Source organism: Marmota flaviventris, chromosome 9 (assembly GCF_047511675.1).
Source record: "Marmota flaviventris isolate mMarFla1 chromosome 9, mMarFla1.hap1, whole genome shotgun sequence".
Taxonomy (NCBI): domain Eukaryota; kingdom Metazoa; phylum Chordata; class Mammalia; order Rodentia; family Sciuridae; genus Marmota; species Marmota flaviventris.
This window is the reverse complement of record NC_092506.1, coordinates 113,713,835-113,740,432: the sequence shown is the minus strand read 5'-3', so window position 1 is coordinate 113,740,432 and position 26,598 is coordinate 113,713,835. Positions and strand designations below refer to the sequence as shown.

The following is a 26,598-nucleotide window of genomic DNA, read 5'->3' as shown; positions in this document are numbered from 1 at the left end:
GTATCCTTCTTACTCAAATTATTCAAGATTTTGTGATGTGCGCTGGTGGAAATGACTCATTTAATGGAATTGTGTTCCTGTCAGGCTTATTAGAGCATGCGCATTTCATTGAAGGAAAGATTCCTGAGAAAAAAGTCTACTCCAAAAGTAATGGCATCTTGGCCAAGTTCTTTATCTTATCACTATCGCCTTTGGAGTTACTTAGTGGTGCCTGATCAAGATAGGATCAGTTTTCTTTCTTCTCTTCTGTTGTACGATTCCCTTAATTAATACCTAAGAAAAATCACAACAAGCTAATTTAAATCATTAAGCAATTTCTGGATCTTAGCCAAATTTGAGTTGGGGTTTTAGCATGCTGTCTTTTTAAACATTGTTACTTGTGTAAATAACTCCTTAAAAGGCCAAAATAATGTAATAGAATTTTTGTGTTGCTTGTGGGTGTATTAAATGATGTATTGAATGGTGTAATTTTTTTGAATGGCAGTTTAGGAATATGTATCAAGAATTTGGAGTTTTACCCAGCAGTTCCACTTTCAGGATTCTGTGTATAAAATGTACAAAAAGATTTGGCAAAGATAATCAATGTTAATATTGTATCTATAGGCAGAAATTTGGTAAATCAAAATATCCCCCAAAATAATTATGGTTAATTTATGTAAAAGAATGTTACTTAGCCATTTTAAAGTTTATTTCTTAAGCCTAGTAATAAAAGAAAATCCTGATCCTATAAAAATGAATTGTCAATAATCAATAGCAATTAAAAACCCAAGTCCTGGGAGTGAGAATGTAGCTTAGTGGTAGAGCGCTTGCCTAGCGTGCACAGGCCCCGGGCTCAATCCACTAACACTTCAGAAAAACAAAACAAGTGGATTTTTGTCTATACAGGTCTAGCAGAATCATCAAAACACATTGAATTCAAGTACAATATATACAGTTACATATCCTAAATTATATATACATACATATTTACACATTCACATGATACGTATGCACAGAAAAGTAACAAAAACATAATGAATTGTATTTATATTCTTTTATAAGTATGCACATGCGTAGAAAAAAGTCTGTTTAGTTAAACTATGAATAGTGACTAGACTAGAGGAGGTGAAAAGGCACTTTGAAGCAAGTCCTACTTGAATTTTGAACAGTGAGATTGTATTAATAAATTACTAGTAATTAAAAGTAAGTGATAGGGCTTAAGATGTGAAAGCCCTTGGGTATTCCCAGCTCTTTGCCAAAAATAAAAATGAAAATATTCCCTGAAACTTAAGATTTCCTTTTGTAAAGAAAATGTTTTTAAGATAAAAGCAGACCGGGCATAATGGTGCAAGTCTGTAATCCTACCGGCTCAGGAGGCTGAGACAGGAAGATCTTGAGTTCAAAGCCAGCCTCAGCAAAGGCAAGGTGGTAAGCAACTCTCTGAGTCCCTGTCTCTAAATAAAATGCAAAACAGGGCTGGGAGTGTGGCTCAGTGGTTGAGTGCCCCTGAGTTCAATCCCTGGTTACCTCCTACCCCCCCCCCCCAAAAAAAAAAAAAAAAAAAAAAAAGAGATAAAAGCAGTGGTGCAGGGTGTGATAGTGCATGCCTGTAATCACAGTAACTGGAGATGCTGAGACACTCAGGGCAGGGTGATCTCAAGTTACAGGCCAGCCTGGGAAACCTAGTGAAACCCTGCCTCAAAAAGAAAGGTTGGGGGATGTAGCTCAGTGGCTCAGTGGTAGAGTGCCCCTGGGTTTAATCCCTAGTACCAGGGTTGCCAGGGATATATAAGCAGTGGTTATCTGTAGAAGTTAAAATAATTCTGATTTTCTTTGTATTTTTCTGCATTTTCTATATTTTTTCCCCCATGAACAAGCCATTATTTAATAACCAAAAGCAGTAAGATTTTTGATTTTTTAATTTGGTGCTAGGGATTAAACTTAAGCCTCATGCATGCAAAGCACACATTGTACCACTGAATTGTACCCCAGCCTTGAGATATGAGTGTGTATGTATAATTTGTATGTTACACACACACACACACACACACACACACACACACATTTTTTAAGCTAAAATCATAGGTAGTAATATAGTTTGGGTTCAGTATTACCTTGATTCAGATCCAGGCTCTAACATTGACTAGTTGTGTGACTCTGGAGAGGTTGCTCTACTTTGCTCACAGGTTTATTTTTGAAGACTAGTAAAATAGGGCATATGCAACTTAATTTCTTGCTTTTATCTCTCTCTCCCTCTCTCCTTTTTTTTTTTTTTTTGGTACTAGGGATTGAACCAGGGGTATTCTATCACTGAACCACACCCCCAGCCCTTTTTATTTTTTATTTTGAGATAGGGTCTCCCAGGCTGGCTCTCAACTTACTGATCTTCCTTTCTCAGCCTTCAGAGTAGCTGGGGATTATAGACATGTGCAATTATCTATGGCTCTTGTCTTTCCCTTCAGTGCCATAATCGTTGATTCTTCAAAATGAATGAAAATCACCACGAAAGTATTTACAGAAATACAAATGTAGTAAGAAGCAAGACAGTTGAAAGGCTCATGATATGATAGTTTCAGAAATAATTCTGCTACAGGATAGAAAGTGAAAATTTTTTCACTAGAGTAAAACAAAGCAGTGTGTGATTTTCAGTTTTGATGAGGGCAGGAGGCAGGAATGAAGCCTCTGTGTTCAGTTGGAAACCATTATCAGTCAGCAGTAACTTCTTTTTTTTTTTTTTTTTTTAAGTTTAGTCAATGAAAATTTGCCCACAAGTTTAACCTGGTGTATTCTTTTAAAGCTGTGTTGTAGATGAAGTGTTGTCTTTAATCATCATGGCTATCAATATTAAGAAATAAAAAGTATTCAGTGTTCCAGGCTAATGAGTCTTACAGTAGTCATTCAATACATAAAATGAAATATCTTCATTAATTTCAGAGATTATATTTCAGGAGCATAAGATGATTAGGGGAAATAGAAACTAATATCAAATTCTAATAGCAGTTAATAACTAAATTTTTCTTACATGTTAGAGAATACAGACATTTTTACATTTTCCGTTTTGTAGAGGAGGTTTGTCAGACTTTAAAGAGGAACATTAATTGTTATCAAACAGCTAGCTAAGGGCTGGGGATGTAGTGTAGTGGTAGAGCACTTGCCTAGCTTGAATGAGATCCTGGGTTTGAGGTTCTGGGTTTGATCTCCCGCACTGCAAACAAACAAGGCAAGAAAAACCAAAACAAAGTAAACAAAACCACATATAAAAAACAAAAATCAGCTAGTTAAGTGGCAAAATAGAATCTAATCCTGGCTGTCTTGTACTTCAGAGTGTTGGTATTGCTGCCTCTAGGTGTTTTCATAAAAAGTAACAATTTATTTTTAAAGGGCCATAAGCTTCAGTGGATAGTAAATGTTTCTGTTTCTACATTTGTTTCCTTATTTAGTCATATTTCTTGAATGAGTAAGTTGGATTTTGCTATGGTTGTCTTTCTTCTTACTTTTGAATTGTAGCCCTTCAAGAATGCATATATTGAAAAATAGTTTTGAGACAGATTTTCATGTGGTAGAGAATGAGCCTACTTTTGGGAAACCACTTTGCCTGTGTGACTGTGAGTCAGCAGCAGTGTCTGCGCTTGGAGGCTGCAGTTGTGACCTGGCACCAACATCTCATTTCTGAAGTGTCTGATAGTTACTGAAATCGTAGGCTTTTTTGTTTTTTTGGTACCAGGGATTTAACTTAACCACTGAGCCATATCCCTATCCCTTTTTTATTTTGAGACATGGCCTCACTAAGTTGCTTAGGGCCTCCATAAGATGCTGAGGCTCTTTGAAGTTGCAATCCTCCTGCCTCAGGCTCCGGAGCCACTGGGATTATAGGCGTGTGCCAGTAGGCTTGGTGAAATCTCACTTTTAATACCAGTTCATAGTGCTTTCAGTAACTGAAATCCCTTGGGATTGATCCCTCTGAATTCTTTTCTACTCTGATATTTGTTTTTGTTATGTTATGTGATTTTTTTCCCCACTAAAAAGCTGCAAATCTCCCCTGAATATGTTATCTTTTCAGTGAAAACAAATGTTACCATTGTATAGTCTGATCAAAAAAATGTTTTTCTCATTAGTGTCTTTATGTGTAGATACATATACCGGTAAGTATCTATCTATATATATTTTTCTTCAGTACTGGAAATTGAATCCAGGGACTTATCTTCCACGGAGCTATATCTCCAGCTAGTGTCTTTATTTTCTAACTTGTCATATACAGATAATCTTCAATTTATGGTGATTTGACAGTTTCCGATTTTAGAATGGGGCAAAAATGATATACATTAAGTAGAAACTGTACTTGGAATTTGGATTTTTTCCTGGGCTAGCAGTGTGTAGTGTGATACTCTTTGCCATACTGGGCATCAGCATGGAGCTGCATATCCTGGTCAGCCATGTGATCACAAGGGGAAACAAAACAAGCTATACTCCATAGTTGCTGTGTTGCCAGAGTTTTTTGGATATTGTATTTTGTTTTCACAATCTACCATTTCTACAAAAATGCCCATCTGTGTGTATTCATGAGATATTCCACACTTTGTTATAAAATAAGCTTTGTCTTACATGAGTTTGCCAAACTGTAGGCTAATCTAAGTGTTCTGAGCATGTTTAAGGTACTGAAGCTAAGTAATGATATATATGGTAGGTTAGGTATATTATGTGTGTTTTCAATTTGTGATATTTTCACTTAAGTGCATTTCTCAGGACATAATCCTATGGTAAGTCAAAGTTCCTCTGTAGTTGCTTGGCTCATTGTAGATTGTCTAGGCAATTTTGTGCTGTATTTAAGGAATTCTTGAGTAGGTCTCTTTTGAATGTTTCCATTATCTGTTGGAAGTTAGTTAACCTCCTTATCTAATTCAGTGTATTCTTGTCATCTTTGTATCACATTTATTATGAGAGCTAATCTGACTGACATTTTGTTTTCCCTTTGGTTTGTTAAATGACCATGCTAGAGAGCAAGTGGACTCCAAGCTCCACAAGGGCAAAGACCATGTCTGCTTTATTTACTTTATACTGTGTGGGCCCTGGTGATGCATGCCTGTAATCCCAGCAATTTGGAAGGCTGAGGCAGGAGGATCATAAATTCAGGGCCAGCCTCAGCAATTTAATGAGACCCAGTCTCAAAAAAGAAAAATAAAAATAAAAAAAATAAAAGGGCTGGGAATGTAGCTCTGTGGTAGAACGTACCCCAGGGTTCAATTCCTATACCAGGAAAAAAAAATAAGGTAACATTTCATGTACAGTGTCTGACACACAGTAAAATTAAAGACTCAAGGATATGGCTAAGAATAATACAGCAGAAAAATCTCAGGGTCATGGTTATCTTCAGCCTGAGTTATCAGCAGTATTGATAGGAGTTAGGTACAAAAAATGGAGGAGAAGGAAGATTCAACTAGATTTTAGAAAGTATGTAAGAAACTAGTAATAGTGATAATCATATTTTTGAAGACACATATTCTGGGCTCTGTGTTAGGAGCTTTACAAGTACATCTTATTTTAGAGAGTCCAGATAGTAATACCACATCAAAAGAAATAATCAAAGGTAGGAAAATATTCTCATTAATTTAGGAGGAGGATAAAGGTGATTTAGATGCAAGAGAGCTACTTATAAAGATGCTTTAAGTGTTGGTGAAAAATAGCAAAATGATTTTCACTTAGATTTTGATTAGAAGGAAATTTAAAATATTTAGATAATCCAAATTTAAAAAAATTAAGATAATGAGAGTCAAGACATAAAAACATTTGAATCTCATCCCAAGGAATTCAGTCATTCTTGGTATAAAGTGATGTGAGGCAGATATTGTAGAATGTTAAGTTTATACAGACTAAAAGAAAATGAGATGGATCAGATAAGATTTCAGAGTTTCCTTTTAATTGGATTCAATGAACTTGATCAAATTGGATCTAAATGACTTGCGGAAGGTGGGTTGTTTTTTGTCGTACTAGGGATTGACCCCAGGGATGTTCTACTACTAAGTTACACCCCCCCCCACCCCCCCCCCACCCCCCCCCCCCACGCTTTTTTTTTTGAGATAGTGTCTCCTAAAGTCCCCCAGTCTGGTCTTGACCTTGCAATTCTTTTCTCCAGTTTAGTTTCCTGAGTACCTGGGATTATGGGTATGTGACATTGCTTTTATTAAGTAAATTTAGAATTGATTTTAACTGAAGATAGGATAAAACAGTAATAGAAAAATTTCATTAACTCAGTTTCATTTCAGGACCCATAGTGGGTGTAGCCCACTCTGTGCCTTGTCTCTCTTTGTAAAACTTCAGTACTCTGTTATTTGTAGTTAATATGCATACTTTTTCCCATTTTGCGTTTGCAAGATTTTTTATCTTCTAGAAAGCACTTTTATCAGAATGCAAAGGTTGTGCTTATAAATTGTGCAGAGTTTTAGTATGTTAAGATGACCTTCAAAAGATGGATGGAAAATTGCTGTATCATGTCTTTTGTATTTTATGAAAGAAAGTCTTTTTCTTCCTGTAATGTAAAATTGGAAGATGAAATAAACTGATTTTTGAAGATAAATTTCTTTGAAGGCAGATTAGTAAAATTGGTACATTTTTCTTCTGGAGGAAGTATTGTCAGAATAGTTTTATATTTGTCCTCCTTTGATGTGTGTATGCTATTTGTGAGGTCTTTTTAAAATCTTTTAAAAAGTCTCATAGGTTACTTTGAAGTCATGAAACAGGAAGTATGAATGCTTGAGAAGATAAAACTATGAATGAACTTAATTAATCAACTTAAAATCTTATGACTTCTGGCAACTTGCCTTGAACGATGAATAGAACTGGATCTGCACATCATTTGCATTTTTAATGTACAGACACCCTTGGTTTTAACCAAGGTTTGTTTACACAGGAATGTGATAATTTTCTGCTTAATTCTGAGAATTGTGGAATAAGTGTTTTGTTGCTGGTTTTAGTTTCATGTTCATTATTAACCATTTGCTGGATGCTAAAGCTTTTTGGACTTATAGGAGGATGATGAATAAGATTCAACCCTAGCACTTCAGTATAGAAGATCTTACTAGTGAGGAGAAAAATAGGGTCTCCTTGTGGGAAATGCTGTCTTTGAGCTGAAAGTGAAGTCACCCACTGTCAAATGCTAATATGCTATACTCCTTTTCTTATAAGATCCATTTTAGTAACATGGTTTATGGTAGAAATAAACTTTGATAGAACACAAACAGAGGCAATATTATAAAGTCCTATCCCAGTGTTACGATTGATCACCCTGGAGAATTAATTTGGAATGCTCACAGAGGTAGAGGATTGAGTGAGAATTTGCTAAAATGGATGATACCAAAAGTTTTATCTCAATATTCAATTGCCACTAATGACCTATGGTTAAAAATAGTCCCAGTGCCATGGGAGAGCATGATTTTCATGTCCCTTAGTTCCTTAAATAAGGTTAAGTATTGCCCTGTTTCTTTGAAGTGGTGGTTTATTGCTTTGTCTCATTTTTTTCCCAGAACCTCTTTGGTTTATTTTCTATATCTGTGTGTTTCATTGTGAAGTATTTCTGATCCATGAACCAACTCCTGCAAGCTCAAGATGACTTTGATATTTAAAAAAACTGTGATCTTGGGCTAGGTTGTGGCTTAGTGGTAGAGTGCTTGCCTAGCATGTGTGAGGCACTGGGTTTGATCCGTGGTACCACATAAAAATAAACAAATAAAATAAAGGTATTGTGCCCATTTACACTAAAAAAATATTCAAAACAAAACAAAACCAAAACCAACTGTGATCTTCTTGAAGGCAGGGATTGTATTTTATTGGTTTATGCCCAGGAACTAGTATAGTACCTTGTTCTAGTGTGCTGTAAATAATAGTTTGTTGACTAAATGGATGATAGGAATGTTGTCAAAGCTTTAATGAATATCTGAGTAGATTAAGTGCTTGATTTTCTTTTATCTGTGTAAATGTTATGAGAAAACTTCCAATAAATTAGTTAGGCACAGTATATGTTATATCATTGTTTATAACTGTAACAACAACTGCCCAAATACTGTTAGTTAAGATCAAGAATTATGCATATCATCATTTGCCTGCTTAAAATAGGAAAATAATGATGATGAGCCAATCTGATGAGGAGGCAGTGAAATTGTTAACCTCATACATGGTTGGAGGCTTTATAAAATGGTTAACCCTTTTATAAAATGCATAAAAAATAACTATGAACAACCATCAGAACAACTATACTATATGACTGAATGTTATAATTTTAGAGACTAATGAAATAGTCCAAAGTAAGGAAATGTACGAACTAACCGTGTATATAGAAATGTTAATTTCAGATTTATGCAAGTTGAAGATTTGTATTACAACTCGAGTAAGTTAATTATTTGTCAGCCTTAGTTTTCTTATTTTTACAGGGAAGATTATACAAGTTGAGTATTTCCAATTCAAAATCCAAAATATCCCCAAACCTGAAACTTCCTGAACTCCAACATGATGCCCCAAGTTGAAAGTTCCACACTTGACCTCATGTGGTAGGTTGTAGTCAGAATGCTTGACCTCATCTAGTAGGTTGTTGTCAAAATGCCGGCACACTAAAAATATAGTATTAAAATTACCTTCATACTGTGTAGAAAGACCTGATAAGAACTAGTTTTAGGAAGACTGAATAACTACAGAGTGGTTTGGTGAAGGAAGCAGAGATGGGTAATGGAAAGACTGTTTTTGTTTCTCCATTTGTTCATTCAGTTTTTCAAAAAACGTTTGTTGGGTTGGAGATGTAACTCAGTGGTAGAGTACTTACCTGGCATGCATGAGACTCTAGGTACCATCTCCAACACTGAAAAAATATTTACTTTTGCATACGGGGCGCCTGGCTTGTCTCACCCTAATCATGGCCCTATGTGTGAAACAATTGTGATTGTAAACTTTCTTTTATAATTACTTTGTATTTTTGTCAACCAAATCTTACATGTAATTGTAAAAAACAGTAGTACTGTAAGGCTTTTAAAGGAGACAGTGGTCTCCTGAGCCTGTTTCATCTCATCTAACATAGCCACATTTTGTTTCCTATTTCTATCTGTGGAAGTAATCATGTTCATAGTTCCTTTAGCTTTTCTCCACTGAGATTTAGCACCTTGTTTCTAAATGTGATGCTTTTAATGGTAGTTCTTGGTTTATTATATTTAAGCATTAGTTCATTTAGACTTCATTGAGTTAAATTTGAGTTAAAACTATGGAGAAGCCATACTTTTTTTTTGGGGGGGTGGTTACTGGCTCTTTTTTTAAAAATACATATTTTTTTGTAGATGTTGATGGACCTTTATTTTATTCATTTATTTATATGAGGTTGCTCAGAATCAAACTCAGTGCCTCAAACATGCTAGGCAAGTGCTCTTCCACTAAGCCACAATCCCAGCTCCTGCTATTGGCTCTTTTATTATTTAGTAATTAAGCCAAAATTATTTTTGGCTTAATTACTTTGAAGGGCCTTTATGTAAGAGCTTGGTACATAGGCTTTATTTTAACTAAATTCATCAGAATATTTAATTTGTTTAACATGTACAGTATCAAAATTGACTATGTTCTGGAGATGTCATTTTTTTCCCCTTGCTTTTCCATGCAAAAGAAAATCTAATGAAATTTTAATGAAGTGTAAATTACCATGGACCTATATCCCTTAATTAAAATGTTTAAGAAAATGTTTTTCTTAAGTTCCTTTATTAAATGTAAGCTATGTGTCAGGTATTGACATATGCTTTTTGTGCACATGATTTCATTTATTCCTTACAATTTAGAGGTGTCAGGATTCCAGGTTGTGGAAAAGTTAGAGAAATTAAATAAATTGCCCAAAGTCACAATGTGGGTAAACAGTGGAACAAGAATTCACTTAGGAGTGTCTCCCATGTTCTGAACCACTAAGTTTTACACGGCCCTGTCATTTGATTTCCCAGATTTCTGCAGGAATGCTCCTTTTAAATGCTGTCATTAAAATTTACACAAAATTGCCGTTTGCAGACTCAAACTTTTTAATTAATTCATGTAAAAGAAAAGATTTGCATAATAGTTTCTTTTTTTAAATTTATTTTTATTTTTTTAAATTTTTTAATTTTTTTTTAATTTTTTATTGTTAGTTGTTCAAAACATTACAAATTTCTGGACATATCATATTCCACACTTTGATTCAAGTGGGTTATGAACTCCCACCTTCACCCCATACACAGATTGCAGAATCACATCAGTTACACATCCATTGATTTACATATTGCCATACTAGTGTCTGTTGTGCTCCGCTGCCTTTCCCATCCTCCACCCTCCCCCCTCCCCACCTCTCCCCTCCCCTCCCCTCCCCTCCTCTCTCTCTACCCCCTCCACTGTATAACCCTGAGGGTCTCCTTCCATTTCCATGCAATTTCCCTTCTCTCTCCCTTTCCCTCCCACCTCTCATCCCTGTTAAATGTTAATCTTCTTCTCCTGCTCTTCATCCCTACTCTGATCTTAGTTACTCTCCTTATATCAAAGAAGACATTTGGCATTTGTTTTTTAGGGATTGGCTAGCTTCACTTAGCATAATCTGCTCTAATGCCATCCATTTCCCTGCAAATTCTATGATTTTGTCATTTTTTAATGCAGAGTAATACTCCATTGTGTATAAATGCCACATTGTTTTTTATCCATTCGTCTATTGAAGGGCATCTAGGTTGGTTCCACAGTCTTGCTATTGTGAATTGTGCTGCTATGAACATCGATGTAGCAGTGTCCCTGTAGCATGCTCTTTTTAGGTCTTTAGGGAATAGACCGAGAAGGGGAATAGCTGGGTCAAATGGTGGCTCCATTCCCAGCTTTCCAAGAAATCTCCATACTGCTTTCCAAATTGGCTGCACCAATGTGCAGTCCCACCAGCAATGTACAAGTGTACCCTTTTCCCCACATCCTCACCAGCACTTGTTGTTGTTTGACTTCCTAATGGCTGCCAATCTTACTGGAGTGAGATGGTATCTTAGGGTGGTTTTGATTTGCATTTCTCTGACAGCTAGAGATAGTGAGCATTTTTTCATGTACTTGTTGATTGACTGTATGTCCTCCTCTGAGAAGTGTCTGTTCAGGTCCTTGGCCCATTTGTTGATTGGGTTGTTTGTTCTCTTATTGTCTAATTTTTCAGAGCTGAAATTAATGAAATCGAAACAAAAGAAACAATTGAAAAAATTGACAAAACTAAAAGTTGGTTCTTTGAAAAAATAAACAAAATCGACAGACCCTTAGCAATGCTAGCGAAGAGAAGAAGAGAGACAACTCAAATTACTAGCATACGGGATGAAAAAGGCAATATCACAACAGACACTTCAGAAATACAGAAGATAATCAAAAACTATTTTGAATCCTTATATTCCAATAAATTAGAAGATAGTGAAGGCATCGATAAATTTCTTAAGTCATATGATCTGCCCAGATTGAGTCAGGAGGATATAGACAACCTAAACAGACCCATATCAATTGAGGAAATAGAAGAAACCATAAAAAGACTACCAACTAAGAAAAGCCCAGGACCAGATGGGTATACAGCAGAATTTTACAAAACCTTTAAAGAAGAACTAATACCAATACTTTTCAAGCTACTTCAGGAAATAGAAAAAGAGGGAGAACTTCCAAATTCATTCTATGAGGCCAACATCACCCTGATACCTAAACCAGACAAAGACACTTCAAAGAAAGAAAACTACAGACCAATATCTCTAATGAACCTAGATGCAAAAGTCCTCAATAAAATTCTGGCAAATCGGATACAAAAACATATCAAAAAAACTGTGCACCATGATCAAGTAGGATTCATCCCTGAGATGCAAGGCTGGTTCAATATACGGAAATCAATAAATGTTATTCACCACATCAATAGACTTAAAAATAAGAACCATATGATCATCTCGATAGATGCGGAAAAAGCATTCGACAAAGTACAGCATCCCTTTATGTTCAAAACTCTAGAAAAACTAGGGATAACAGGAACATACCTCAATATTGTAAAAGCAATCTATGCTAAGCCTCAGGCTAGCATCATTCTGAATGGAGAAAAACTGAAGGCATTCCCTCTAAAATCTGGAAGAAGACAGGGATGCCCTCTTTCTGCACTTCTGTTCAACATAGTTCTCGAAACACTGGCCAGAGCAATTAGACAGACGAAAGAAATTAAAGGCATAAAAATAGGAAAAGAAGAACTTAAATTATCACTATTTGCAGATGATATGATTCTATACCTAGCAGACCCAAAAGGGTCTACAAAGAAACTATTAGAGCTAATAAATGAATTCAGCAAAGTGGCAGGATATAAAATCAACACGCATAAATCAAAGGCATTCCTGTATATCAGCGACAAATCCTCTGAAATGGAAATGAGGACAACCACTCCATTCACAATATCTTCAAAAAAAAAAAATACTTGGGAATCAACCTAACAAAAGAGGTGAAAGACTTATCCAATGAAAACTACAGAACCCTAAAGAGAGAAATAGAAGAAGATCTTAGAAGATGGAAAAATATACCCTGTTCATGGATAGGCAGAACTAACATCATCAAAATGGCGATATTACCGAAAGTTCTCTATCGGTTTAATGCAATGCCTATCAAAATCCCAACGGCATTTCTTGTAGAAATAGAGAAAGCAATCATGAAATTCATATGGAAAAATAAAAGACCCAGAATAGCAAAAACAATGCTAAGCAGGAAGTGTGAATCAGGCGGTATAGCGATACCAGACTTCAAACTATACTACAGAGCAATAGTAACAAAACCAGCATGGTACTGGTACCAAAACAGGCGGGTGGACCAATGGTACAGAATAGAGGACACAGAAACCAATCCACAAAACTACAGCTATCTTATATTTGATAAAGGGGCTAAAAGCATGCAATGGAGGAAGGATAGCATCTTCAACAAATGGTGCTGGGAAAACTGGAAATCCATATGCAACAAAATGAAACTGAATCCCTTTCTCTCGCCATGCACAAAAGTGAATTCAAAATGGATCAAGGAGCTTGATATCAAATCAGAGACACGCCGTCTGATAGAAGAAAAAGTTGGCTACGATCTACATACTGTGGGGTCGGGCTCCAAATTCCTCAATAGGACACCCATAGCACAAGAGTTAATAACTAGAATCAACAAATGGGACTTACTCAAACTAAAAAGTTTTTTCTCAGCAAAAGAAACAATAAGAGAGGTAAATAGGGAGCCTACACCCTGGGAACAAATCTTTACTCCTCACACTTCAGATAGAGCCCTAATATCCAGAGCATAATAGTTTCTTATAAAGACAAAAATAGAGGATGGTGTGTGTAGCTTTGTGGTAGAGTGCTTGTGTAGCAAGCACAAGAACCTGGGTTAGATCCCCAGCAAACCCTTCCCCCTATTGTACACACACATACATAGACACATACATATATGTAAATATCAAAGAAAATGTTAATTTCATGCTTTAGCATTTGGGACCTGGGAGAAAGAATAAAATCCAACTAATCTAATTATTTACACAAATCTTTAACACTTAAGGCCCTATGGCATGTATTTCAAGGAATTTTGAGATAAATAGGATAGTCTTGGCCCTTAAGAATACTTCAAGTGAAAGTAAGTATGCCATAAAGTAATACAAATGTTCTATGAGAAGAGTAAGTTAGGTACTGTGAGAATTTGTGGAAGACACCAGGAAGACTTATAGAAAAGTAAATGATAGGCCTGCTCAAGGAAGGATAGCACAGTTATGGAAGGGTCATTTCAGTGGGAATTTAAAGAGAGGAAATTTTGGGGGTGTGTTTGTGGGAACAGCATGTGGGTTAGTTTGACTAGAAAGTTTCCGCCCCAAGTTCACATACCTAGTAAGTGCTAGAATTGGAAGTGGAATCTCTAGCAGTCAGACTCCAGAGTCTGCAGTAATCACTGTCATTCGAAACAACTATATAGTTACCAAGAGTCTTGCCTGTCTGGTCACCAGTAAGGCCAGAGTGGGGTTGGATTCTTTAAGGAAGCTGAGAGCTTAGGGGAAATTATTTGTATTGTAAAAATTCTGGAGGGATCACAGGGAAGACATTAGAGAGGAGGGTCAGTAATGGGGAAGGAAAGTGATGGATTCATTGAGGGATTAGTGCCCTCCAGGTTCCTAGTGGATTTGCTTTGCTTCTCTTTATTAAAGGAAGCATTTAAATTAGGTCAAGAACTTTTCTTCTGTCATAAATTTAAAAAATGCTACTTTCAGTACAATCTTAGTTGTTTCAAGGTTAGTACTGTGTTAACAATAAAAACTAGTATTATAAAAAGACAAATTGCTAGACAAATTGTAGCTCCTGTCTTTAAACAGAATTGCATAGCTGTATTTTCAAGAAGGTTCATTCAGGGAAAGATAGAAAGCATATTATCTGTAAAGAGATATTTCAGGAACTTAATAGTGTCCAAGTATTTCAAACCTAGTGATGCTGGTATATACTCGCTTCTGAATAGGAAAGAGTTTGATTCTGTTAATTTTACCTGTTGTTGGCCACTAATAGGGGAAATCCGTTTGCAGGATAAAATCCTTAATAAATAGAATTGGAAAGTGAGATACAGACATTAAAAACTTAATATTTATGCTTAGACTTAATTCTCCAAACAAGTTATGTGCACTTAATTTGTAGGAAATGGAGATTATAAACAATGGTTCCTGCCTTGGACTTCATGAGGTGAGAGAAGAAATTTTTACAGACAAGATAGAATTACAGTGGTCTGAGAAATTACAAAGATGCTATGTGATCTTCCAGGGGAAGAAGCTATCTTAAACATAACTGTGTGTCAATACTAGACCTTAAATTATACTACAGAGCTATAGTAACAAAAGTGGCATGGTATTGGCACAAAAATAGACTTGAAGACCAGTGGAACAGAATATAAGACACAGAGATATACCCACATAAAAACAGTTGTCTCATACTAGACAAAGGCACCATAAACATACATCGGAGAAAAGATAGCTTCTTCAACAAATGGTGCTGGGAAAACTGGAAATCCATATATAGTAGAATGAAACATAAACACATATAGGAGGAAAGATAGCCTCTTCAACAAGTGGTGCTAGGAAAACTGAAAATCCATCTGCAGTACATTGCAATTGAACCCCTGTGTCTCAACTTGCACAAAACTCAACCAAAGTGGATCAAGGACCTAGGCATTAGACCAGAGACCCTGTGCCTACTAGAAGAAAAAGTTGGCCCAACTCTTCATCATGTTGGCTTAGAAATGGACTTCCTCAATTAGACTCCTAGGGTCAAAAAGTAAAATCAAGAATTAATAAATGGGATGGTATCAAACTAAAGTTTCTTCAAAGCAAAGGAAAAAAATCAAGAATGTGAATAGAGAGCATACAGAATGGAAGAAAACCTTTACCACCTGCACTTCAGATAGAGCATTAATCCCCAGGATATACAAAGAACTCCCAAAAACTTAACACCAAAACAAAAAACCCCACCCCAAACAATCCAATCAATAGGGCAAAGGAATTGAACAGGCACTTCACAGAAGAAATATGAATGATCAAAAAATACATGAAAAAGTGTTCAACATCTCTAGCAATTAGAGAAATGCAAATTAGAACGACACAGAGATGCCACCTCACTCCAGTCAGAATGGCAATTATCAAGAATACAAATAACAATAAATGTTGGCGAGGATGTGGGGGAAAAGGTGGTTCATTCATACATTGCTGGTAGGACTGCAAATTGATGCAACCACTCTGGAAAGTAGTATGGAGAGTCCTTAGAAAATCTAGAATGGAACCACCATTTGATCCAGTTATTCCACTCATTAGCTTATGCCCTCAAAACTTAGAATACTGAAGTGACCCAGCCACATGAATATTTATACCAGCTCAGTTCACTATTGCCAAGCTGTGGAACCAACCTAGGTGCCCTTCAACAGATGAATAGATAAAGAAAATGTGGTATATAACACACAATGTAATGTTAGCCATAAAGAAGAATGAAATAATGGCATTTGCCAGTAAATGGATGGAGCCGGAGAGTATAATTCTAAGTGAAATAAGCCAATCCCCCCAAACCAAAGGCTGAATGTTCTTTCTGATATGTGGATATTAACCCATAACAAGGGAGGGTAGAGAGGGGAAGTATAGAAGTTTATTGGATTAGACAAAGGGGAATGAAGGGAAGGGAGGGGGGATAGAAATAGGAAAGACAGTAGAATGAACCGGATATAGTTTTCCTGTGCTTATACATGAATACAGGACCAGTGTAATTCTACATCGTGTACAACCACAAGAATGGGATCCTAATTGGAATGTGTTGCACTCCATGTATGTATGTCAAAATATACCCTATTATCATGTATATCTACAAACAACAAATAAAAAATAACTCTCCTACTTTCTCCTGAAGCAGGAGGATTGCAAGTTTGAGACCAACTTGGCAACTCCATGAGATCCTTAGCAACTTAGTAAGACCCTTCCTGAATATAAAGTGCCCCTTGGTTTAATCTCTAGTACCACAAAAAACAATTGTGAGTGTTATAGGTATTTGGAAAAAATTTCTTAAAGAGTGGCATTTGAATTGATTTTAGAGAGATGACTGTTTTCAGCAGATCAAGGATGGAAGGAAGGATTTTATGGGTTAATTAATTAATTTAAGTTGACACAGGTGGAATAGCATAGAACATATTTGGAAGATGACTGGAAGTCTATGTTGGTAATAATGTGGGATGAGAGGGTTTAATTGGAGATGATGCTATGTCTAATGTGTTAAGGAATTTGGACTCTTATTTTGTGAGTGGTTGAAAGCACTTGAAGTCATTTTATTCTATCAGAGCTGATATCATCCAGTTTGTATTTTTGGGAGGTTATCCTAGGTTGACTAAGAAGTGGTTGGTGTGATGGTAGTTAGGAGCATGATATTGGGAGTCATTTCTCCTGGGTCACCTCCTGGCTATCTCACCCTGGCTAATTTAGGTAATCTGACCAATCCTGAGATTACTCATCTGCAAAATGAGAATAATGATAGTACCTACCTTCTAGACCTGCTATGAGGAATAAACAAAGTTATGCAGTAGATTGCTGATCTCTTAACACAGAAAGATGTTAACTATAAAACTATCATTCTAAGTGAAATAAAAGAATATCATTCTGGGCTGGGGTTGTGGCTCAGTGGTACAATGCTTGCCTAGCGTGTGTGAGGCACTGGGTCCGATTCTCAGCACTACATATAAATAAATGAATAAAATAAAGTCCATCAACAACTAAAAAAAAGAAGAAAAAAAATATCATTCTGTTAAAGGGCAAAGGTTGGAGGTAGAAGGACCACATAGAAAGTAGGAAAGTCATCTTTTACTATTTAATAAGCTATATTAATATTTTAGAGCTTTAAAATTTGTAAAAATAATATTTCCTTGTAATGTAAAAATCTTAATTGTGTTTGTTTACTGTGTGTGTTTAAAATATAGTCTACATATAAAAAGGCAGTCAGTTGTTTTGTAGCCCTCTGGTTAATATTGTGGTCTTAGTCTCATATGATTTTCTTCAAAGTTACAATTTTTTAGGCCATATAATATTTATTTAGAAGTTTCAGTCTTTAAGCAGATTTTATATAAACCAAGTTTTCACACATGTTCAGAATCTCAGTTCCAAATGTCATAGAACTATATGAATGTGGTTGAATAACAAACATAGCAAATACAGTGTTCCTTGCTGTCATTACATACATTTGAATCTGGCTCCTTTTTTAAAAAAATAGTGTCATGGGGCTGGGGTTGTGGTGGTAGAGTGCTTGCCTGGCATGTGTGGGGCACTGGGTTCAATCCTCAGCAAGCACCACATAAAAATGAAATAAAGATGTTGTGTTCACCTACAGCTTAAAAAAAAAAAAAGATAGTGTCATGATTTTTAAAGAAGTTACTTAATCTTTTTTGAGTCAGTTTTCCTAATGAGTAAAATGGGAATGATATTACCTGGCTTCCATACAGTGTTGGTATGTGAATTAAATTATGAACATATATGTATCATATAGTTGGTATATAATAAATGGGGCATAGTATTTATATGCATGGACTACTGAGTGCATGTGTTTTTATAGTTTGATAATTGTTATGTATTCTAATTTTCCAAAAGCATTTAGCAATATTAGCTTACATTTAAGAATTCATTCAGTTTTCATGAAACCTGGCTACTTTCTTTTTTTTTTTGTGGTACTGAGGATTAAACAGGGTCTCACCCATGCTATCCAGGTACTCTACTACTGAGTACATCCTCACCCCTTTTTAAATTTTATTTGAGGCATGGTCTTGTTAATTTGCGGGGGTTGGTACTGAACTTGTGATCCTCCTTGCCTTAGCCTCCCAAGTAGCCAGAATTACAGGTGTAAGCCACTGTACCCAGCCTTAGTAATTTCTTTATAAATAATTCATGTAGATTAGGAATTCAGTGATTTTTTTTATTATTCTTTGCTCTTATTTGGGAAATTAACTATATAAAGTTTATTTAAAGCTAAATTTGTTTTGCATTTTTATTTTAGTAAGCACCTAATTTTGTATTAATGTGTCATCTAAAACAATACTTATTAATATGAGAATGAGACATCATTCTGCTTTTAAAAATTAAAAAAATTTAAGTTGTATATTTTTGAAGTTCTATAATTTCCATACATGCTAGGCTTCATACATGTTAGGCAAGCACTCTACCACTGAGCTATATCCCCAGCCCCTGTTCTCACCTGCTTTTTGAGACAGGGTCTGGTTAAGTTGCCCCAGTTGGCCTCAAGGTTTATATGCCTTCTGCCTCAGCCTCTAAAGTTACAGGAACCTACCACCATACTCCAGCCTGTAACTGCATTTTTTTTGTGTGTGTGTGTGTGTGTGTGCCAGGGATTGATTCCAGGGTTGTTTAACCACTGAGCTACATCCTTAGTCCTTTTTAATTTTTATTTTGACACGGTCTCACTAAGTTGTTTAGAGTCTCACTAAGATGCTGAGGCTGGCTTTAAACTTACAAACCTCCTTCCTCAGGTGCCTGAGTTGCTGGGATTACAGGCATGCACCACCAAGCCTGGTGAATTGTAACTGCATTTAAAAAGTTATACTATGGTTGTGTTTGAATATCTTATGGATCTTAGTGTGAGCTAAACACACAATATGGTTTAGTGAAATGAAATCATGTTACAGTTTTTGAGTTTTTTACTTTTTGAGTAGATATCTTTATTAGGTAATCTTTACGTTTCTTAAGGTTTTTATTATTTTTTCCTTGGTTTCTCTTTTTTTGGTGTAGTTATACTCCTTAGATGTTTTTATAATGTTGTGTCTCTCAGGTGAGATAACTAGCTTCATTGCATGAAATACAGATTTTAATAAACCAAGAGGCAACAAGAAAGAAAAAAACATTATTTCTCCTGAGTCTTCTGAATATGAATTAAGAGTCAATAAGATGTACATAGTGGTCTTATGAAAACAATGCTGCAATAATGACAGATAAAAAACACCCAGTTGTTTACAACTTATTTGATATAATAACACTTAATGGCAGTATTCTGGTCATTACCTATAGAAAAGGAACTACTTAGAAACTTCCATTGACTCTTGATATCCTACTCCTTTCTCTGCTCTGTGTTAAAAAAAAAATGGTTAAGAAGAATCAGTGGGTGAGAAAATGCACTAGACATTGAGGAAATAATATGAGAAACAGTTAATTTTAATTTCGCCTTAGAATCATCCAGAATGACCTGTGCAGGAATTTTGCAAATTTCATTAGGATTTGTGCAAACGTAAATGCAAATATTGAATTCTTTTGATAGTTTGCTCTCTCAAGCACTATACACAGCAGTATACTGATGGCAGCTGCTGCAACAGAAGTACCATTAGAACTATAGTACTGTACTAAAATGTATAGCACTGGAAAATAATAGCAGGGAAAGCAGTCAAAAAGGTAGCAGTCAGTGTTTGTTTAGAGGAAGTCACTTGAAAAAACTAACCAAAACAGTGGAGAAGGTGCTCAAGAGGCACTTGCTTAGCATGCATGGGGCCCTAGGTTTGATCCCTAAACCACCTGAAGAATGTATGCTTTATGTGTATGAAAACAATGTATTCTCTTGGTTTCTGTGTATATAAAAATAAAGGTGATTGGTTACCAGCATTGGTTTTAAGGTTAAGAATAAAGACTTGGTAAGTAGAATCTTATTTTCTCATTTGTATACATTTTTACAAAACTAGAAAAAAATCCAGCTGATAGTTGGCTAACAAGTTATAAACTTTTCACTGTGCTATACCTAAGTCACCTGGAGTTAAATAGCTCTGAATTTTTTTGAAATTTTGTATTTATCTTTATAATACCCATATCTTTTATATAATTTATGTATCATAATATATTCATTTTATGTAAATATAACAGTGTTTAAAATTGACCCTCCAGGAAGATGTTCCATTTGAGTAGAAATTACAGGTGATTTGATAGATAAATACTTGGCTATTTAACACCAAGCACTCCTGCCCTCTGCCTACCAAAGTTCTTCATTAGATAGCAAGTGGAGACTCTGTACTCCAAAAAACAAATAAGGCTGATTTATTTTTTTCCAGTTAAAAATATGAACTGTTTTACTAGTGATTTCAGAAGTTGGATATGGAATACTATAGATTGGTTGTATGGTTTCGGTAATACGAATAAGTATTTTTAAGCTGAAATAGATAAAATTTATATATAGGTAAGAAATATTGCCTTCTAAATGTGAAGAGAGTTAACTCATTTGGTGAAATCTAACTTAAAATTCTTAAAAAGCTTCAAATAAGATTTGTCAGAACCATTGAACAATATATTCTTTTTCTGCTGACAGTATTTTTGTCATCCAGATTGTGAGTATACAAAATTAAGATGGTAAGAATAGCTGCCTTTTAGTGGTTTCTCTTTTGAAAAACACATTGTGACTCATTGGTACTCTTCAGAATACATGTTTTTCATTGTAATCTCTTATTTTCAAATTTAAAATTATTTTTGAAGAGTTGAGATATTCAAATGGTTCAAAATTCAAAAGAAATTCAATTGTTTAAAATACCTAGAGATATTTTAAGCACTGGCAAGTGTGTGTGTATAATTATTATATATTTCCTTTACCTCCTTAAAAATAGAAATGGTAGCTTATTATATATATTTCAATGAAGAGATGAGCTTTTAATTTTTGTTTTGTACTTTGGAATAAAAAGTTTTTATATGTTACATAATTCACAATCTGTATGAAATGTGCCTCTATCATCTTTTTTTAGGACTGCCTGGTATTCTGTTGAACGTAGATGTCCCCATTTTTTTTTTTTTTTTTGTACCAGGTATTCAGCTTAGGGAAGCTTAACCACTGAGCCACTGCCTCAGCTTCCCAAGCTTCTGGGATTACAGGCGTGTGCCACTGTTCTTGGCATGTCTCCATTTCCCACCCCTGCAACCAATGGTTGGTGTTAGACTTCTGCTAGATTGTTGCATAATAGTCTTCACTTCATAAAATATCTCAGTGTTGAGAATCATTTGTTTCTCATTCAGCCAGAAATGTTATAGAGTTATAAAAAGAATGAAGACAAATGTTGGGGAGCTGATTAAGGAAGTGTAGTCTTGAGGCACTTTCTAATGATGAAAGGTAGGGACTGGCAAGCGGTTAAGAAGAGTTGTTTGTATGGATAGGCAAGGCCTCCGGGAGGGTAGGACATTAAACTAACTTGGATGAAGAGGCTTCTGGGTAAATATCGGTCTTCTGGTGTGGGAATACTGAACACAAGAGTCCCTGGAGAAGAAGTGAATGAGGTCTACAGCAGAACTGGATGGAGAACCCTTGTGGTTGGAATTGAAGAAAGTGAGAGGAGACTGGCAGGCACCAGAGCACTACTGTGTCTGGAGTAATTGAAACAGGTGAGTGATATGATCTTCCTTAGAGTTTGAAAATATCTCTGTCTCTGCTAGGCAGTGGAAATCAGGAGCTCAAGTAGAAGTTGTTGCTAATTTAGACAAAAAAATTACAGCTTGGACTGTGGTGGTAATAATGGAAAAGAGAGAACTAGATTTGGGGTATGTTTTATAAGTAGAGCAGTTGGGATTTGCTCATAAGTTTTGGATTTTGAGGGAGAGATGAGCTTTCAGTTTTTAAGACATGCTCTGTAATGGTAAAAAAGCAGAATATTAATTTATAAGCAGTTTGCTCTATGATTTTAGTAGTGTTGACTGAAGGTCATTTGTCCACTTGAGTTGATTCTTTTGAATATTGAGCAAATAGAGAAACTGGCTCTTGAATCTCCAGTCCTTTCCTGTATGGTTTCTACCACTGCTTTTTTCTGTGGTAGAAACCCTGGTTCTCCCACTGCCTGTCTTCTTGTAGGCCCTATTCTGGCCTCTAGCTGGGAACATCTGCCCTTGTTCCACCAGCTATTTCTTGCTCTCTTTTTCTACATTACTCTCCTGTGTTCCCATGCTGGGATGTACAGATGCTTCTTTATCAGTAGAGCAAGAGCATTGCAGCCCATCCTGAACTGTGGTTAGAGGGTGATATCACAATTCCCAGGGATCTTGGAGATTTGGGTGGCTGAAAGCAGTGGGGTATCAGCTGTCAGAATTTCTGCATAATCCTATTATTTCTGATTTTGTGTAGTTAGATAAGATAAAAAACCATTTGTGAACTGATCTTAGGTTTATAAACATCTTTTAATACAACCACCACATTTCAATTAGATTGATTTTTTTTTAAAAAATATTTTTTACTTATAGACGGATGCAATATCTTTATTTTGTTTATTCATTTTTGTGTGGTGCTGAGGATCGAACCCAGTGCCTCACATGTGTGAAGCAAGTGCTCTGCCACTGAGCCACAACCCCAACCCCACAATTAGATTGATTTTTATAATCACATCATGTTATATTTTCTTCCAAAGTCTGTAGTTTCCCTTAACCAGATACTGTACTTCAATAATATCACTTACTCTTGGGTTTCTTTGTTATATAACTATTGCCCAAGGGTAGTGTGGTGTGTGTGTGTGTGTGTATTTCCTTTTTCTTATTGGAAGAGCAGGCTCAGTAGTGGTTGTCTTCTCACTCATACACTGTAATTTTGTGCATGGTGCTCTTTTATTTAGCCACTCCTGAATTCCGGTAGATAACAGCAAAAATGGTACAAACTCACTTTTGCTGTAGAAGATTGAAGTTTCAGAACAGATTATAGATATTTACACACATAGCCTCTAAGGGTAGGGACTCAGGAAAGAGTACAGGAGGAGCTCAGTGGATGTAGGAGGAAATTGTGGAGCAGGTGAAGTCCGTGGTAGGTGCTATGTATGTTAGGTAGTTGAATTAGTAGGGGAATGTTTGGGAAGTTGCCATAACCAATGATCACAAGATTGGCAATTTAAAGCCACGAAGTTTATTCTTTTAGAGTTCTAGAAGGCAGAAGTCTGAAATGAAGATGTTTTCAGGGCTACACTCCCTCTGAAGGCTGGAAAGTTGTATTAGGGTTCTCACAGAAGGGGATATATTAGAATCAACTCACATGATCAGAAGCTGGTAGTCCCATAATGGCAGTCTGTAGGCTAGAGAACCAAAGCAACCAGTAGCTGCTCAGTTCAAGAAGCTGGAGCCTCAGAACAAGAGGGACCAATAAAACAGCCCATGTCTAACCTGAAGGCCTGAAAAGTCCCTGAAGAATTGCTGGTTAGACTCCACATTAGAAAAGTGAAGGAGCTAGAGTCTGATGTCCTCAGTCAGTTGGTAGCAGCAGTAGACACACCCACTCAAGAAGAATTGAACTTGCATCTGCCATAGCTTTCTCTTTTTCTGATTGTGTTGTCTCCTTACCTCACAGCCTATTGGATGGTGCCACCCACATTCAAGGCTGATCTCCCCACTCAGTTTGCTGTCCTATGTGTGGATGATTGGTCTCTGGAAACCATAGATGAACCTAGAATTCTCTTAATCCTAGGCATCTCTCAATGCAATCAAGTTGACCATCCAGATTAACTCTCAAAAAGGTTCTTTGCCTCTTCTATCTCCTGGGTGTTCCAGGTGTTCTTTGACTTGTGACTGTATCTTTCCATCAACGCCTCTGTCTCCACATGGCTTCTCTTTTTTATGTTTATTCCTTCTTCTCTCTTTTAAGGATGCTTCTCATTGAATTTAGAACCCACCTGTAATTCAGGAATTTTTCATTCCAAGATCTGTAACTTAAATCTGTAAAGATCCTTTTTCCAAATAATATAATATTCGTAGGTACCAGGTATTAGGGCGCAATGTTGGCACCACATTTTTGGACTTAGTTATTCATTTTTTAAAATAATGTATTATATGTATATTGTTGGTATTGTCACAGGGCTTTCTTTAAATCACTGTTCAATTGTGTATTTTGAAATCAGATAGTTTACAGTTATGAAATAGCATGGATCAACTAGGTAACATTTGAAAAGTAAAAGAAAATCTTAGCTAAACACTTCAGAATTAGATAATTTGTGAAGTAATTTCTCCTGAATTGTTGCAGTATCATTTTTTGGGGTCTTCTTTTTTAAAAATTTGAAATATTCAAATATCAAAATGTTAAATATTCAATATTCAAAATATCAAATATTCAAAAATCAGCATGCCAGCTCTATTCTATTTCCCAATCTTCACATTTTGTTTAAAAAAACAAAGCATCACATATGTAGTTGAACTCTGATATTATTTTCCTTTCTTTTTACCTATGAGCAATCATTATTCTGAATTTAGTACATTGTCATACTCATTCATGATACCCTCTCCATTAAGTCATATAGCTCCATCCATGAACAATACATAGCAGTGTGTAGCATGCATAAAACTGTATATTGTGCAGTATTAGGCTATGAATACACAGTACATATACAGATACACATGTTTGGATATGTGTGAACATATGATTTAAAAAAGTTTTAAAATTTAGAGTATTATATTGATACATAGTATCTGGGTTCCTTTTGACATAATTATACATACAAGGAATTTGATTGGTCCCCATCTCTCCTCTTTCTATACCCTTACCTCCTTCTCTTTTCCCTCCTCTACCCCACTGATCTTCCTTTTACACCTTTATTTATTAATTTTTGGTTGGTACTTTTTTACATGTACGTAAAAGACACTCCCTTTGGTACATTTAATATGTATATAACATGATTCTGTTAGATTAATTTCATATTTCTCTCCCCTCCCTTTTTCTCTTTTTCCTTTTTCTTTTATTCCTCTGATGTTCTCTGTATCTTTGTGATCTCTTCCTCCCACTTCTTTCTTTTAATTTTGCCTTAACTTCTTCATATGAAAGAAAACATTTGACCCTTGATCTTCTGAGTCTGGCTTTTTTCACTTAGCATGATTTTCTCTATTTCCATCCATTTAAAAGCAAATGCCATTATTTCATTCTTTTTTATGGCTGAGTGAAACTCCATTGTGTATATATACCACATTTTCTCTATCCATTCATCTGTTGATGGGCATCTGGGTTGATTCCATAATTTGACTATTGTGAATTGTACTGCTATAAACATTGTAGTGACTATATTGCTGTAGTATTCCGATTTTAGTTCTTTTGGTTAGATGCTAAGTGTGGGATAAATGGATCACATGGTGCTTCCATTTCTAGGTTTTTGAGGAATATCTACACTGCTTTTGAAAGTAATTGTACTAATTTGCAGTCTCACCAACAATGTATGTATGTACCTTTCCCTCACATCCTCACCAGCATTTATTTTTATTCATATTTCTGATAATTGGCATTCTTACTGGAGTGAGATGAAACCTTAAAGTAGTTTTGATGATTTTCATTTCCCTGATTGCTAGAGATGTTGAACATCTTTGTGGTATTTGGTATTTGTGTTTCTTCTTTTTAGAAATTTCTGTTTAGTTCTTTTGCCCATTTGTTGATTTGGTTATTTATTTTTCTGGCATTGAGTTAGTTTGTTTGGTACTAGGGATTTAACCCAGGGGCACATAACCATCGAGCCACATCCCCAGCCCATTTTTGTATTTTATTTAGGGAGAGGGTCTGGTCTCAATGAGTTGGTTAAGACCTTGCTAAGTTGTTGAGGCTAGCTTTGAATTTGTGATCCTCCTGCTTCAGCCTCCTGAGCTGCTGGGATTACAGGTGTGCACCACCACGCCCAGCTGGCATTGAGGTTTTTGAAAAATTTTTAATGTATTCTGGATATTAACCTCTTGTCAGAGGAGTAGTTGGCAAGATTTTTTCCCATTCTGTTGGCTGTCTTCATCCTTGTCTTTTCTTTGCTGTGCAGAAGCTTGTTAATTTAATGGTATCTCATAGCACCTGTAAGATTTCTGGTCTAACTTATAAATCTTTGATCCATTTTGATTTGATTTTTGTGCAGGTAAAAGATATGGATCTAATTTCATTCTTGTACATATAGATATTCACTTTTCCCAGCACCATTTGTTAAAAAGTCTGTCTTTTCTCCAGTATGTTTTAGTCCAGTTTTTCACTGACATTACCAAAAAACCTGAGAAGAACAATTATAGGAGGAAAAATTTATTTTGGAGCTCAGGATTTTGGAGGTCTCAATCCATAGATGGCTGACTCTGTTGGTTTGGGCCTAAGGTGAGGCAGAACATTAAGGTGAAAAAGTCGTGGAGGA

The 26,598-nt window shown here is 35.8% G+C and overlaps 1 protein-coding gene across 2 annotated transcripts in view; it reads left to right on the top strand.

The window, feature by feature from the left end:
• The window catches only part of Arhgap32 (Rho GTPase activating protein 32), a 288,193-nt gene that overhangs the window by 30,867 nt on the left and 230,728 nt on the right, over positions 1-26,598 (top strand). The window contains exon 1 of one of the 2 annotated variants that reach the window (XM_071616861.1): positions 21,322-21,874. The exons of the other annotated variant lie outside the window; for it this stretch is intronic. The gene's annotated coding sequence lies outside the window, so the exon portion shown is untranslated. Of the gene's footprint in view, positions 1-21,321; positions 21,875-26,598 lie in introns of those variants that run through there. 2 annotated transcript variants of the gene reach the window in all.